The sequence below is a fragment of the Papaver somniferum genome, unplaced genomic scaffold, assembly GCF_003573695.1.
Source record: "Papaver somniferum cultivar HN1 unplaced genomic scaffold, ASM357369v1 unplaced-scaffold_96, whole genome shotgun sequence".
Taxonomy (NCBI): domain Eukaryota; kingdom Viridiplantae; phylum Streptophyta; class Magnoliopsida; order Ranunculales; family Papaveraceae; genus Papaver; species Papaver somniferum.
The window spans coordinates 40302-58331 of NW_020652748.1; the positions used below are offsets into that span (position 1 = coordinate 40302).

At 36.9% G+C, this 18030-nt stretch overlaps 1 pseudogene; it reads right to left on the reverse strand.

Annotated features, from left to right (window-relative positions):
* Positions 1-8179: 8179 nt before the first annotated feature.
* On the reverse strand, positions 8180-10148 carry LOC113346166 (annotated as a pseudogene).
* Between the last annotated feature and the right edge of the window lie 7882 nt (positions 10149-18030).

Genomic DNA, 18030 nt, shown 5'->3' on the forward strand with positions numbered 1-18030 from the left:
TAAGCAAACTGAATTTTGATAAATTGCTGAATTCAAATTACTGAATGCAAGTATTGCAAACATTTTGGAGGAATTGAAATACAATGAAAGAAAATTCTAAACACCAAATATTTGGGACGTTCGTGCCCCGAACTCTCAACACCTCAAATACCCAGAACCTTAACGCCAAAGGCTTTGAGCCAATTCTCGTGTGTCATGGTCACGGTCTCCTTGCTGTCCATGTTAATTAATTTGTAGTATCCACCAGCAACAGACTTAGAGATCATAAAAGGTCATTCCCAGTTGGAATTCTTTGCAGAATGAGGGTTACACTTAGTTTATTTGATAACTAAATATCCTTCTTGGAACTTGTTAGAATTGATCATCCGTACCCTGAATATCTTCTGTTGATTTAGAATTCTCCGTGTAACATAATTCCAAGTTGTCGGAGCTTTCCAATTTTGTGGTGTATACGGACATTCACGTGAAGGAGAATACTTTGGATACTGCTTGTCGAATTCAGCCATTATTTCAGCAATGAATGTATTCATGAAGTGCTCGATTCGAAGAGGTTCTGCATCCAGCCACTTGGTGAAATATTGTTGAGGCGAGATTACCCATTCATAGCATTTTATGATTGCTAAGTCGTTGGTGGAGTAAATCCCTTGGAACAAATAAGAATATTTTAAAACTGATGATATGGACACATGAGGAGGAATAAGACTTGCCTGAGTACGAAATCTTTTGATGAAAGTGTTTGAATTTTCCTCAGGCCTTTGTATCTGCTCTGTCAAGGCTCTGACCTCATCCAGATACTCGAACAATGAAATATTCTCTTCTTCTTCCTCTGAATCAGAGGTTTCTTTGACTGAGAAATGTGCAATTGAAGGTGTTGGTGTTATTTTTACAGCATGAATCCACGCAAGTCCAAGGATCATATCATACCCTGGATCTTCTCGGATTATATAAAATTTTGTTTATGTCCAGGCTGAGTTTATGTTCGCCTTGAGAGTAATATGGCCATAAGCCTCTCTGGGCATTCCTTCGTGATCTATAATTGATGATGGAGCATGGATGGCTTCTTGTTGTTTGATACCGACATTTCTGAGAGTTTTCAGAGGGATAACGTTGACAGCAGTGCCGACATCTATCAGTGCTCGTTTGAATTCGTTTCCTTTGATATGGACTATGGTGAGAAGTCCCCAGTCGTACATTTCTTTGTCTATTGATGTTGAAGGCTCATGATGCGTTTCCTGAATTAATAAATTCTTTCCTAACACGATGTGGTTCAATGCAGCAAACATGTCTCCCTTTGAGCTTTTGATAAGTATAGTAATTCAAAAACATGTTCGATTAAGGATTGAACTGCTTCTTTGACAAGAGGTTCAGAGAGAGTGAAGGTTCTGATTGGGAGAGGATCTCTGTGGACTCCTTAAGTTCCCAAGTTGAGTTCTCCTGACTCAATCTTCTCTTTGAATATGTGCTTCAAAGTTCTGCAATCACTTGTGGGATAGTTGACGAACTTATGAAAGAGACAATAACGAGTATTTTCCATGGCCTCTTCAGTTGGTTCTTTCTTGACATATGGCAATTTGATTGCGCCGTCTTGAACCCAGGTATCTAGTATTTCAATAACTTATTCAATGGAGCAGGGGAAATCAGGTACCTCTGGATCGTCTTCTATGTGTTGCGCAGGAACTTGCGCATTATCTTTACTTTGTGCCTTTGAAGGAGTTGAGAAAGCATGATTGCATTGTGGCTCGGCTTTTCGTTTGCTCCCTTCTGCAACAACATTTGTGGAAGGTTGTAGGTTGTACTGTTTGTTGATTAAACGTCTGCTACCTCGAGTTTCTCGTGGTTCTTCATATTTTGTATTCTTAGATATTTCCAATAAAGCAGGTGCAGTAGTTGCTGATCTCTTGGCCACTTCATGAAGTTTTGAGAAAGTCTGGAACCTGAGATTTTCCAATAAAGCTCTATAGACTGAAATCATTTCATTGATGCCCTAGTCCACAGTTGTTGTTCTGTGACATTTAGATCATGGCAATCCAAAGCTTGAACTCTGAACCTTTTCACATAGTCGTTAGGGTGTTTGTTGCTCCTTTGAAACATCCTTCCAAGATCAGAGAGGGTGATCTGAAACGAAGAAATACTTTCTGTAGAAAGCATTACCATTTCTCCCCAACTCTTGATACTCCATGGTGCGATGTCGTTGTACCAGGTATATGCTCTGCCTTTCAGAGACTTTGAAAATTCCTTCAGACGGACAGTATGGTTGTGCTCATGTTCACCAGTGCTTCCAGAAATCGAGAAACATGTTCTCGAGCATTGACCGTTCCATCATAAAGTTTGAAGGTTGGAGAAGTGTAACCCTTTGGCAGAGGAGTCCTCCGTGTAGCAGCAGGGTATGGAGGTTGGTGACGATGGACATAAAGTGTTATGTCTTTTCCACGATCTTCCAAAAGGAGTTCCAGGTCTTCATGAGTGATGAAACCAGACGGTTCTTTGGCTTGTGAATTTTCTGCAGCCTTAAGAACTTCCTCATCATCTACTACATGGATTGGAGTGACCTCAGGATCAGCGTCTGAAGATGTTTCTTTAGCTTTTCCTTTATCCTGAGTCTTTTCTGATATTTTATTTGTAAGAGTCTTGAGATAATTGAATAGTTTCTTCTGAGTAGCAGCCATGTCAGTCTGATTTTTGGCAAGAGACTCTTGCACCTTCATGAGATCACCAATGGTAGGTGGATTTTCTATGACTTCTTCCGGAGACCTACCAAAGAGTGGATTGTTGATGGTGTCAGTGTCGTCGCTTGCAGGGGTGATCACCGAAGCACTTGAAGGAGTAGTAGAGGCAGGTTGCACTGGAGGAGTGGTAGTGGCAGGTTGCGCCGTAGAAGTGGTAGCGACAGGTTGCGCCCGAGGAGTGGTAGTGGCAGGTTGCGCTGGAGGAGTGGTGTTGGCAATACCACTAGAGTTTGCAACATTTGAGTCGGATGTTGAATCCGGATTGGTAACTGAACCAGACCTAAGACCGACCATCTTTCTGAGAAGTGAGATTACAACCGAGAGAATGATCTCCCACTGTGGTCGCCAATCTGTAGATGGGGCAAAACGATTTTCTGGTTTTTACGGAATTGACGAGACTACCGTGCGGAGGATACTCCTTGAACCGAGAAAAATGTGCAACCCCACACAGATGCACTGCAAGAAGAGAGTTCTTTGAATTCGACAGATCAATATGTAGTACTCCGGCCTAAACCAAGACAATGGTCGTTCGAGAATAAATTCGGTCACAAGATAGGATAAGTCGATCTTTAGGAGGGAATCTGAGAAATATGTGAGATCAATGGTGATCAAATATTGTAGGTGTTTTGTGTAGAAATAAGATAAGCTCTGATTGATTGAATTTGCTCTGTTGAGAGTAATTGCTCAGACATTGAGTTGTTAATCTTGTGTTGTCTGTTTGACGTAAGATTTTCTTGTGTTCAATCATGATTCAGAGACTTATTTATATTGCTAGAATTGTAAAGACCATGATCCCATAAAGTGTGACAGTTGATGGAATCAAAGAGTGGAAAAAAGGAAATCGTGTTAAAACCAGTTGCTCAACGTGCAAAGACTTAGTCGATTTTTCATCCACTACTTTGTTAACTCCTTCAACAGATTGCACAAGAAAGAATCGTACTTTTACTACTCTTGTGACTTCATGTTTGTTGAGTTCTGGTGCTGCCCCTCATTGGTGGAGAGAAATTTTGTTGACTGTTTGTTATGTTTTGAATCGTGTTACAAATTCAAAAACTAAAATTTCACCGTATGAACTTTGGAGAAACAGAAAACCAAATGTATCTTATTTTAAAGTACGGGGTTGTTTGGCTTATGTTCGTATTCCTGATCCTCAAAGATCAAATCTAGCTAGTAAAGCTTATGAATGTGTTTTTGTTGGGTATGCTCAAAACAGTAAAGCTTATACATTTTTTGATCTTAATAATAAAGTTATTATTGAATCTATTGATGCTGATTTCTTTGAAGTTGGATTTCCTTTTAAATATATAAATAGTGGGGGTTCTCTACCTAGTACAAGTTGTGAACTTAGAATAGAAGAACTTAGAACTGCGGAAACTAGAGACGCTGAAATTGAACCTAGGCATAGCAAAAGGGCTAGGATAGCGACAAACTATAGTTCTGATTTTGAAGTATATACCCTAGAGAAAGACCCTTCTAGTATTCAAGAGGCACTTAATTCTCCTGAATCCGACTTTTGGCAAGAAGCCATAGATAACGAAATGGATTCCCATAATCTTAATGGAACTTGGAACCTGCAGATTTACCCCGTGGTTGCAAAGCAATAGGTTGTAAATGGGTACTTAAAAGTAAGTTGAACCCTGATGGTTTAGTAGACAAACACAAATCTAGGTTGGTAGCTAAAGGATTTAGACAAAGAGAAGATGTAGATTTCCTTGATACTTATTCTCCTGTTGCAAGATTTACTTCTATTCGTGTTTTGATTGTTGTTGCTGCTGTGCATAATCTTGTTGTTCATCAAATGGATGTTAAAACAACTTTTTTGAATGGTGAATTTGAAGAAGAAATTTACATGGAACAACCTGAAGATTTTGTTGTTCCTGGTCAAGAACATAAAGTGTGTAAGTTAGATAAGTCACTGTATGGTCTGAAACAAGCTCCTAAGCAATGGCATGAAAATTTGATAACTTGATGATTTCACATGGTTTCAGAATTAATGAAAGTGACAAATGTATATATTATAAGTTTGAAAACAATGCATGCATCATGATTTGTTTGTATGTGGATGATTTGCTGATTTTTGGTTCAAACTTGTATGTGGTTGAAGAAACTAAGAATATGCTTAAGTCTAACTTTGAAATGAAAGATTTGGGTGAAGTTAGTGTAATTCCGGGAATTAATATTACTAGAACTAATGATGGTATTTCTTTTGATCTGTCTCATTATATTGAAAAGATTTTAAAGAAGTACAACTATTTTGATTGTAAACATGTGAGTACTCCTTTTGATGCTAGTGTTAAAGTGTTTAAGAATACTGGTGATATCGTTAGACAATCTGAATATGATAGTATAATTGGTAGTCTTCGTTATGCAAATGATTGTACCAGACCAAACATTGCATATGCAGTGGGGATTTTATGCAGGTTTATTTGTTGTCCTGGTTTGGAACACTTGAATGCAGTTGAGAGGGCAGTACCTTAAAAATACCGTTAACCTAAGATTACACTATAAGAGGTTTCCTGCAGTTCTTGAAGGATACTACTATGCTTATTGGAAATTTCAGACGACTCCAAAGCCACTGGTGGATATTTGTTTAATATTGTTGGTGGCGCTGTGTCTTGGAAATCAAAGAATCAGACAATTCTAGCTCAATCTACGATGGAGTCTGAATTGATAACACTAGCAGCAGCTAGTGAAGAAGCATGATGGTTGAGAAACTTACTTTCTCAAATTCCTGTATGGGATAGACCGATACGAGCTATTATGATCCATTGTGATAGTACCGCGGCTATTGCAAAAGTACAAAACTGTTTTTATAACGGTAAGAATCGACAAATGCGTCGAAAGCACAACACAGTCAGATAGTTTCTCACAACTAGTGTTGTACGTGTTGATCATGTTAGGTCGGAAGAGAACTTAGATGATTCTTTGACGAAAGGATTAACTATAGAAAATGTATTATATACCTCTAAAGGCATGGGACTTTTGCCCACTAGAAGTTGAGTCATTTTGTGATGTATACCCACCTAGAAATATGTTCAAAGGGAATACTGATTCACAAATGATATGGAGATAGAATCATGCACCTTTCCCATGACATGATATGAAGCGAGTTAAGGTTGAGTTTTTAACTCTTAATGAAATCTATAGCTCTGTATAGAGTGTGGTACCAAGCTTCAGGAGTACCTTTTATAGACTCACCTATGTGAATGAGAATGTGTGGCCGCTTTCTATGAGAACATGGGCCGTTCTCTAGAACATTCATTGAAAATGGGATAAGCACAATGTCGTAATGTGCTGGCATTTAAGATTTTACTCTCAGTGTAGTTGTGTGTGTTAAGTAATTTGTTCTCTCCATAGAGTTCAAAAACATGTGTTCACTATGTGTAAGAGTTCAGAGAATTTAATACTATGTAAAGGTTCAAAATCGAAAGATACCTTTGCTTATGCACATAACTATATGGATCTTGCTCAATGATTTTAAAAATATAAGTGGGGGATTGTTGGGATATATGTTTTAAAATAATTCTTTTGTACATTTATATCAACAATTCGAGTTTGGCCCAGTGGTTAAGTATTTTGGGCACAGAGGGTTAGGATCGAATCCCTCCCCCTACTGGTTGTGCATATATATTTATATATATTACGTTAGTCCGGGAGCGGGGCCTTGGGATCTTGGGAGGTCTCTTGAATTTGGAAAGTATCTTTTGCTGTTTTTAAAAGATTTTTTCAAACCATTTTTACTGCACTTAATTTTGTTTTAATTCCGCTAATTATGACATGATTTATTTGCCAGTTTTTTGACTGCTTCGAATGGAATTTTTACTGCAGCAGTTAATCCAATTTATTCTCCATTAATTTGCATTGACTGCCTGGTTATAAAAACCGTTTTTGAGAACAGAAATAAAACACAAGTTTTACACCATTGATTTCTAAGAATCAAGAGACCAAAAATACTGAGCAAGAATAGAGAGAGAGAGTAAAAGTGATCGGTTTCTCATTGTGTGCCTGAAAGATCGAAAGAGAGTTTTTCTCGGCTGTTTTATCCTGGGGGCGTTGTGACGGAGAAAGAACTGCCTGCACAAAATTCAAGACAAAGCCACGAAACGTCCTAAAAAGAACGACCTGGTCGTGACTCGGCCTTCACTTTTTTTTTTTTATGTTCTAATCTTTGTTTTGCAGTTGTGAAATCAGCAGTTGTTCTCTCTCCTTACCCTGATGCTCATTTGTTGTGCGTACTGTACATTGTCATATTAATTACTGCATGATTAATTTAATTGTTTCACATTTGTGATGTCGCATCCTGATCTTGGCTCTGAACTTGTACATTATGGGCATTTCTAATTACCAAGTGCATAATCTCTCCCAATATAAATTGCAGGGCGCCAAATGTATACTTTGAAAAGGATACTGCAGTCAATCTTGGAACTGAAGTAGGAAGAAGCAAAAGAAGTGTAGTTGCTGTGGAATCAAAGGGGCATCTCTTGGGTGCTAGGAGAAGTCGCAAGAGCTTTCATGTTCCTTGCGCAAAGATGGTTCCTCAGTGTCGATGGGATACTGTAAGTGGCCTATCCAGTTTAATTACGGAAGCCCAATGTTTCAAATTTGTAGTAGAGAAATTGCTATATATGAATAGGGATCTTATATTTGTTTATTTATTCCTGAACAACAGGAGAACTTTGTGCTGCTATACCCTATCATTCATCTTCCAAATTGCCTAATGAAGTCAAAGAAGAAAGAAATCCATTCCAAAAACAGGGTACTTTAAAATCTTCTTCATATGATTCTTTCTTAGTCCTTATGGACCATACTCTTGATGCAGTTGTAAATTTTTATCATGATCCTATCACCACTTTTAATTTGGTATGTTACAAGATTACAACATTTTTTGGAAGTGCGCAGTTGCGACCCCTTCCCATTCGGCTTCCAAGCCCAAAATTACTTACTAATTTTGCTTTCTTGCTACCCCTAATAGAATTTTGCTTCCTCTTAGTCTAGTTTCTATCTCCGCCGCTAAATTTATTATCTTTTTTAATTTAACTGGATGTCAAACAGGTTTCTGAAACTCGTGGGGAGCTCTCCAATATTCACGCTGATTTGAGTAGGCTAGAAAAATATGTGTGCAGTCTGCTGAGCTTTTACTCTAGAAGATTTTTCAGCTTAAGCGTTTTTTTACTGGGAAAAATACACCTTGCAGGCTCTTCTAATTTTATTTATATTCAACCGTTATCCTTTTGTTTGTTCTTTCAGGATGGGAAGCTAGGTTCTTTGGAGTATAAGCAGCAGGTAAAGTGCTTTTTTTCTTATAAGATGTTCAATAGTTCAGTAAATATGATGATTCTCTTGCATTATAGCTATCACAAGTATTCGATGAGGTCATAGAAGAATTATTTTCTGATGCACTTCTGAATTGACTTGGATTGTCGGGAGAAAAAAAAAAAAAAACTCTGTAATTTATGCAATTTATTTCATTACTCTCTGGTTGTCAAAGCCCAATCAGTTCAGAACTTCAGATTTATCTAATGATGCAACGGTAGAGGTGATACATTCATATGTGGTGATTTAGTGCACCGAAGGGCATAATCTCAGTGCAGTGTAGGAGGCATAGTTAGCATACCATTCCAAAGAGATTGTCCGCTCTGATTATATACTGGGGAGGCACTCTCACTCTCTCCTTGCAGTTGCAGTTCAAGCATATCCTCTGATGGAGGACACCATATGGAAGATCTGCAATTCTGTGGCAAAGAATCCTGCTGAATTCATCTTCACCTGCTACCCGCGCTTGGTGTCTAGCTACTTCCGAGTCAATTTTGTCGTTAGTTGCATAAGAGTTTCTCTCCACAAGTTCTCTGAATACTGATGCCCGTAGTAACAGACTTAGTGCAGTGGGTGAGGAAGATGACCTGTTACTGCAAGAACTGACTGAAATTTCTTTCCCATGAGCTTCTTGATTTCTGGGTGAACCAGACTCATGTACAGTAAGACTGTTCGATGGGATTAACATGGACGATTTGGGGAATGTCTGCGGCTCTGAGTTGGATTGTTGTTCTTGAGAAGGAACTAGTGCAGTAATCCCTGGTCTTAGCCACCTTATATATGTGCTCAAATCGAAATTTGTTACTGCGTTAATCCCTCGGTATTCTATTGCCGCAATATCATATCCATGTGCAGCCTCTTCTTGAGTACCTATAGACCAGCACACAAGACAAGTATGTAATGTAATCCTTCTACACAGATTAGTAAACGCTAGCGTCACGAATGATACGGTTAACGAAACTTAGTAAACGTAGTATCATTTGCTTAATACATGAAACTTACTGTAAGTACCATGGGAAAGATACTTGTTCCCAAAAACCCTTCCTATTCTTGCTTCCCATCTCCCATTATGATGATGCCTTGCAACACCTCTATATTTTGACACACCTCTTGAGAAACCACTACTTTTCCTTCTCAAAGAGGCCAAGTACTCTTCCTTTGTCACATTTTGCATTATTTGAATCACTTTCCCATAATCAGTTACCTACCAAAATCAGAAATGAAATTTTATCACTCTTTTCTCTTCCAATGGTAACAAAAAAGCATGATGAGACTTTTCAAGTTAAAATACCGGAAAATTAAACTGTACTTGAGTGCCGCTAAATCGTAAGCTCTTGCTGCACATTCTTCATCATCGTAAGCTCCAAGATAAACTGTTTGATGACAACAATATAAGGTCCGAGAACAATCAAGAACGCCAGAAAATAGTAACCTTGAGTATGTAAGTGGAAATGAATGGCAACTACTACAAATCAAAAAACAAATTTTGAACATTTTACAAACTGTTAAAACCCTTAAAATACCTTGTTTTCCTTTCTTCTTTTGCGTTACATTCCAGGAGCCTTTATCCCAAAGATGAGCTTCAAATCTACCAGTCCATCTATGCCTGAGTCAGATATACGTTCCTAAGTCAGATGCTTAACCAACTACTTGTTCGAAAAAGAGAGTTAAGTTATAAACTAATACAAGATGCGAGCAAGATTAACCATGAACTCATACCTACTAACACCACGAAATCTCGAACTTCTTTTTATCGTCGTAGTTGTAGCAGTAGTACTAGTAGCAGAAGATCCATCAACCTGTTGTTGTTCTTTCGACTCGGTATTGGTACTCGTACTAGCATCACCTACGATGGGTTCTCTTCGTCTTCTCTTGACATTTTTAACAACTCGGGTTTCATTATTTTCACTACATGAACGACGCCGTACACCGGTGTTTACTTCACACTTAACCGGTGTCATCTCCATAGTTTTCTTACAGCTCAAAAAATTGATTAGTTCCAGTCAATGAGAAGAATGGAGCGATGGAAATTTACAGATAAGATTTCTTTTTGTTTCTTGGTTGATTTTGTTTTGGGGATGATTACAACTTGCATTAGCTGATTTTTCTTTTTCGATGAAAACAAACAAGTCGATGATACCGATAAAGTTCTGGGATTTAAATTGTCAGTACTTTGTTAGACAGTCAATGGACAGCATTTGCATCTCGATCTCGTGCTATTAGTATGCAACAGCTCGATGGTGAAACCTTTAGGTGTTTTTTTTTGGTTGACTGGTCTTGTCCCATTAAACCGCTTTGAATTTAGAGTCGAGTCCATAACAGCACAGCTTAGCGTTGCTGTTATTTGGGTGGAAATCTAGTTAGATGACAAGTTTTGACAAACTACCAAAAAAAAAAAAAAAAAGGTTGTTTTTGGGGAGCAACGCGGTGTTCAACGTGGATTGATTGGGATATATCTAATGAGACAAAAGCTAGGTCATTTTGAAGTAAAAGAAGCCACCCCTTAACCATGTATTTTCTAAATGGCTAATATATCCTTGTTTAATTAACACTAAAAAATTTGATTAGCTTAATTAGTTAAGTTTAGATGGATTAATTGAGTAGATTAAAACTTTTATCCCATGAGTTCAATCAACACCAGTTCTGAATTTTGTGAAAAGTCGGCCGTCAAGGTCTACGGATGAAGAACATGCCGACTATATCTGGACGACAAGGTCTACGGATGAATAATACGTCGACTATATCCGGCCGGCAAGGTCGGTGAATGAAGAAGATGCCGACTTTATTATTTTTGACACACATGAGATTGTTGTAAATGTTTCACTAGTAGGCATCTTATTGTTTTTTTACCTTGTCGGCTACCTTATAGTCGGCAAGGTCGACAAAAATACCTTGCCGACCATAAAATCTTTGACGTACAGAGAAAGGTGTTACAAATGCATGATTGGTCGGAAAGGTATTAATTTCGTAACCTGCCGACTAAACTATACTCGACGAGGTATAAGGATGAATACCGTGCTGACCCTGTAAATGCAAATTTCTGAGATGAAAAGTCAGCACAATATTCAACCTAGGAAGATGCTGACTAATACAAGTCGGCAAGGTCGGCAAAAAGAAACCATGTCGACTGTTGATAAAAATTTGGATCATACAGGATTTCATACTAGATTTGATATTTGGTACAAAATCGTACCCAATCTCAAAATCCGTATAATCCAAATTTGATTTTCTTTTTCCTGATTTGATTTCATAGTTAGAGTTTTGTAAAAAGATTTTGAAATTTTTTTGGATGGATTTTAGTCGGCATGTTTTTTTTTGTTGGGAAATTTGGTCTTTTAACACCTTTTAGACACCCCTTAGTACACTAGTTTGGATGGGAATAAAATGGGTATACCCCAATAATCTTGGTATATCCCAATCTCGCCAGGTTCCGAAAGTTGGTTACAAGAATAATTGAACCAACCAAATCTAAACATATTGCATTATTTTTTTCATTATGAAGAACACGCGGATGAAGTCTAATAATCACAGTTGGTCCGGAGATTTTATTTCAAGAGGCATGCATTTTGTTTTTATTTTATTCGTCCGATTTTTTATTTTATCATAATGTAGCTGTGACAAATTTCATAATACAATAATCAGTTAATAAATAAAGCTTCCACCTTTTCAAAAAAAAATGTATCTTAAGATGTAACAAAGTTTATGATGAGAAATTGTGTGTACGAAAGTTTATAGCTAAAGACATGAGCAATTTTACAATATTTAGTGTTGAAACCTACGTCCACTCAAGGTGATTTCACTATGGATTGACAAAGATTATAAGCTCTTTTCATTATGGATTGACGAAGATTACAAGATATTTCTCTTAAATACGGTGTATTATCTTTCATTGATCTCTTATCTTTCATTACTCTCTGCATTCAGTCTCTCTTTTAAAACCCTAATGATCCGTTATCACATTGTCATTCTTTTCCTTTTATATGCGAACTCCATTAGTGGTTGGCAGCTCACTTTGCTCGCTGACGTTCCGAGTGTGGTTCAAATGAAGCTTCCTTCAGCAGTGTTACATGCAGTAGGGTTCATCTTCTCAGTTCAATGAAGCTTCCTTCAATGGTGTTACTTGCAGTAGAGTTCATCTTCTCAGTAAAACTCATTCTAGCGAGTCGCAGTTGGTTATCTTCGATGGGTTCATCACCATCTCTATGTTCCTCAACAAATCCTCTTTCACCTCCTGTATGGTCAACCTGAAGTCATGTGGATCTGATCGTTCTGACCCATCATTAAATGCATATCTACCCACTTCAAATTTCATTATTGATGTCGTTCAAATACATGTGTCCTGATTCAGCAAGACTGGTAGATATCTCGATTAAGGTAAAGTGTTCCCCGAGAGTTTATATACTGTTTTTTAAAATGCGGGATACCAAAATAAACCAACTTTTTCTTAGGCAACCTGTATGGACTAAACTCAAATAAAATTCCGAGAGTTAAAACTTAATGGATCTCAATCATGAATTATATTAATAGTTATATCTCTTTCTCTCACAATCAATATATAAACGGAAACAACTATGTGAACCTGATTATGCCGTGAGAGTTCTTGGATGAATCTAAAGATCAGTATCCAAGATCAATTAAGTCATATCCAACAATTACGATAGACGTATCTATTTTGATTGATTTACATACAACTTGTGATATTTCAATTATAAAGATAAACAATATAATGCGGAAAAAGAAATAACACAAACACCAGAAATTTTGTTAACGAGAAAACCGATATTGCAGAAAAACCCCGGGACCTTGTCCAGATTTGAACACCAAACTGTATTAAGACGCTACAGACTCTAGCCTACTATCAACTCAGACTAGAATGTAGTTGAGACCAAATTCACCGTCATGGTAAATCAGTTACAGAGGCACTCCTTATGCCTCTTGAATCTCACGAGACTGTGTGCAATTGATTTTCTTAGTTGACGAAAGTCAGAAGATGATCATGTGAAAATCACCTGGTAACATCTTACGTGATGTGTGTGAGACAGTCATTTGATGTAGACCCGGAATGTTTCATATTGATCATTCGATCACTCGAAAATTGCTTTGAAGCTAATAGTTTGTGTGAGACAACTATTGTTGTCTTCCGAGAATGTTTCAATGATTTAAATGGGAGTATATAACAAATAACCATGACTGGATATAGCACAGTATGCGTACTTGTATGCTAACTTTTGCAAGTTATTACAAATCCGGAACCATGGTATGCATACCCGTATGCGTACTGATTGGTTTAGTAGAGGTCCGGGAACTAAGTATGCATACCGGTATGCGTACTGGCGTGAGGTTCAAGTTCGGGGGATTTACTAAGTTTGGTGGTATGCATACCCGTTCGTGTACTGGCAAACCCAAACTTAGTCACATCTTAGAATGACGTAAACTAGATAAGTTTGTGGATTTTTTTCAAAAGAAAATACAAATGGGACTAGGAGTTTTCTTAGTTGGTTGTTTGCAATCTTGGTTAATTGCAAATATTTAGTTTTAGGTTTTTATCTTTCTCATGTATATCATGATTTTTTATATAATAGCGTTAATGGCATCCTATGGTGGTGGTGTTGCATTACAATCAAGCATTTTTTGAAAGAAGAAAATCTAACTCGGAAAATAAAACAATCTAATGCATTGGCGTATGTCATCATCATTTTGTATCCTTCTTCTCCAAGGACTTTTGTCAAGCAGCAGCTCTGCAAAAGTCACTTCTTGAATGGTAAATACATTTTAGAGTGACGTAAACCACTTAACAGAGTGGATGTTTCAAAAGAAAATAATTACACTCCTTATTGGATGTGGATATAATCTTCCCAATACCGATTATCATAAACCTCATCCTTTGTGGATATATTTTTTTCAATTGAAATGATGCACTGGTTTCGCCAAATAACCGCGACACAGTCTCTCAACAGTCGCACTATAATCTGATTAGGGCACACGTCATTAGCATTTTTTCTCCTTCGTCACACTTGTGGTATGTCTTTTATACTTAAAATATGGTGCACAAACAATTGGTCACGTGAAATGTGGTGCAAACTACAATTTTCACTTCATTCACTTTAAAAACTAGTATGATATTCCGTCTTCCTTGCAAATACAAAATTATCTTTGCATCCTCTGTATAGGTTTCTGTATATATATTCTGAATATAATTAGAGAACTATATATATATAGGTACGCACACCTTATAGTGTTGATGTTATCATAAGCACCAAAATTAGCAATGAAAGCTCGATTACATCATCTTTTGAAAGAAAGTTACTAAATGGTTTAGGAACACGTCATCATCATTTTGTAGCTCCTTGGACTTTTGTAAAACAATAGATCTGGAAAAGACACATCTATATTTTAGAGTGACTTAAACCACTTATGTGAGTGGATGTTTCAAAAGAAGATAATCACCCTCCTCGTTAGCGGTGGATTTAATCTTTATCGTAACAATTATGTAATTATAAACCTCATACTTTGCGGATATATATATATTTTTTAAGTGAAACGATGCATTGGTTTACGGTGTAACCGCAAATTATTCTCTCAAATGTCGCATAGTAATCTTGTTAGGGCACACGTCATCATCATTATGTAGCTATGTGGACTTTTGTGAAACAACAGCTCTCGAAAAGAAACATCTTGATTAGTACATACACGTTTGAGTAACGTAAACCACTTATGTGAGTGAATGTTTCAAAAGAAAATAATATTACTCCTCATGAGCCGTGGATTTAATCTATATCATAGCGATTATGTTATCAAAAACCTAATACTTTGTGGATATATTTTTTTAAGGCGAAATGATACATTGGTTTCGTAGTGTAACCCGGACCTCGGACTCCCAACTTATCACAGTAATGTTGTGAGGGCACACGTCATCATCATATTGTCTCCTTCGATCATACTTGTGTTACGTCTTTTATACTTTAAAATATGGTGCACAAACAATTCATCACGTGAAATATGGTGCAAAATACAATTTTCAGCGTACATAATTTTATCTACAGTAACATAAATCGTATACTACTAAGTAGATACGCGATAATGTAATCATGAACATCATACTTTGTGGATACATTTTTTTCAAACTGAAATGATGCATTGGTTCGAAAAGTAACCGCACCTCAGACTCAGTCTCTCAATTGTCGCACAATACTCTGGTTAAGACACATCATCATCATTTTGTAGCTCCGTGGACTTTTGTCAAACAACAGATCTGGAAAAGACACATCTTGATTGGTACATATATTTTAGAGTGACGTAAACTACTTAAGTGAGTGGATGTTTCAAAAAGAAATAATTACACTCCTCATTGGCCGTGGATTTAATCTTTATCATATAGATTATGTAATCGTAAACCTAATACTTTGTGGATATATTTTTGTCTAGTGAAAAGATGTGTTGCTGTCGCAAGGTAAACCCACCTCGTTCTCTTATCTATCGCACAAAAAATATGGTTAGGGCACACGTCGTAGCTCGGTGGATTTTGTCAAGTTACAACTCTGGAAAAGACACATCTTAGAGTGACGTAAACTATTTAAGTGTGTGGATATTTAAAAAGAAAATACAAATGGGACTAGGAGTTTTCCAAGTTGGTTGTTTTGCAATCTTGGTTAATTGCAAAGTTTTAGGTTTTTATCTTTCTCATGGGTATCAAGATTTTTTATATAATAGCGTTAATGACGCCCTATGATGGTGGTGCTGCATAATAATCAAGTATTTTTTTGAAATAAGAAGATCTAACTCGGCAAATAAGATGATCTAATACATTGGTTTCACCAAATAACTGCACATTATTCTCTCAACCGTCGCACAATAATTTGGTGATGGCATATATCATCATCATTTTGTAGCCCGATCCGACTTTTGTAAAACAATGGATCTGGAAAAGACACATCTTGATTGGTACATACATTTTTCACCACTCATGTGAGTGGTTGTTTCAAACGAAAATTATTACACTCCTGGTTGGCGGTGGATTTAATCTTTATCATAACTATTATGTAATCATAAACATAATACTTTTGGGATATATTTTATTAAGGTGAAATGATGCGTTGGTTTCGCAAAGTAAACGCACCTCGTTATCTCATCTATCGCACAAAAATCTGGTTAGGGCACATCTTGATCGATACATACATTTTAGAGTAACGTAAACCACTTATGTGAGTGGATGTTTCAAAAGAAAATAATTACATTTCTCGTTGGAGGTGGATTTAATATTTATCATAGCGATTGTGTTATCATAAACCTAATAATTTGTGGAGTATTTTTTAAGGAGAATTGACGCATTGGTGTCGCAAATTAAACGCACTCGTTTTCTCATATGTCACACAATAATCTGGTTAGGGCACACTTTGTCATCATTTTTTTTGCTACAAAACTCTAGAAAGGATACATTGTAGAGCGACGTGAATGTGGTGCAAAATACAATTTTCACGACATATAATTTTGTGTACAGTAACTTAAATCATATATTAAGCAAAATCACGATGACGTAATCATGAACCTCATCCTTTGTGGATATATATTTTTTTAAAGCGAAATGATACATTGGTTTCACAGTGTAACCGCACATTATGCGGATACATCATCATCATTTTGTATCATCATCATCATTTTACATCCTGGCTATTTTTACATTCTCGTCTATTTAAATAGTAAATAAAATTTTATATGTCTTTTTCCCCCGGGAATTATCGTTATTGGGTTAGTTAACCAATTTTGTGCAAAGACTACCACCAAACATTTCTAATCTTTTTTATCAAATTGCAAATTTGCGTTATGCTTCATATTACAAAAAAGTCCCCATAAAATGGACTCTCTTCCTTAGGAATATATACCACCAAGCAGGAAAAAATACAGTATAGAATTAAGAGGATGTGGTGTTTACAACCTTCATCGCACATTAATATCCCCTTCATTGCACTAGTATTACGTCTTTTATACTATCTCCGTCCTATTTTATATGAAAGGGAAGGAGTGTTTTATAGTACCAAAATAGATGAAGGTTTCCATAATTTTCACACATTATTCCTAATTTGACCCTGCATTGGAATCAACCACTAGAAACAAGGAATAAAAACTAGGAGATTTAAATATTTTAACAATTATTATTAAGGGATATACATGGAAATTTTTTTAAATGGTTGGAACTGTAAGTCAGGTATAAATGGTTTGACTTTTATAGGTAGTAAATAGGAAAACGTAAAATTGAAAGGGTAGTATATTTACTTTAGAAATTTTGATGAGGGTTGCAAATAGGAAAAGTGTGAGTGGCAAATAGGTGGTACCATATTCATTTGACGTTTCGATTCTACCAGTCATTTAAGAAGGGTACTAATCTGATACAGAGTGACAGACCTATCCATACTATTTACAAACACATTCCTTTTAACTTTTTTCACCTTAATTGTGTTTGGTTATGGCTTCATCTTTAGGTAAGCATTTGTTTTTTTGTTTCTGTTACCATGTTCTCTTCGACTTCTGGATATTAACGTATCTCTCTTCTCTTTTTTGGTTGAAAAGTTTATGCTGGAATCTCTCATCGGTTCCGTCTAGATAATGAGAGGTTGAAGCAGGTGAAATATGAAGAGGCTACTGGTACTGCTGAAGAAGTCCGTTTGATTGTACCAGCTCAGGTGTCCGGTCCGGATCCTGATCCGTCTATAGTTGGTCCTTTTCCAGGTTTAGCACGTGTCCCAGAAAAATCGGTATTGACCTTGTCGTTCTCTGTTGTTTATATCTAAACTTGTCTTGTCCCATTATTCCATTTTATCAAAACTTCTCTTGTCCCACTCTTCCATTGTATCCTTATCTTAGGTTCTCACTACAACAAAATAACATGGGTCGGGCGGGTCGGACTTCTGCTAATACCAACTACCAACCCTACCCCACCCGTCCAAATATCAGGCGGGTTTTTGACCCGACCGTCACGGGCGGCCGGTTTCAGGTT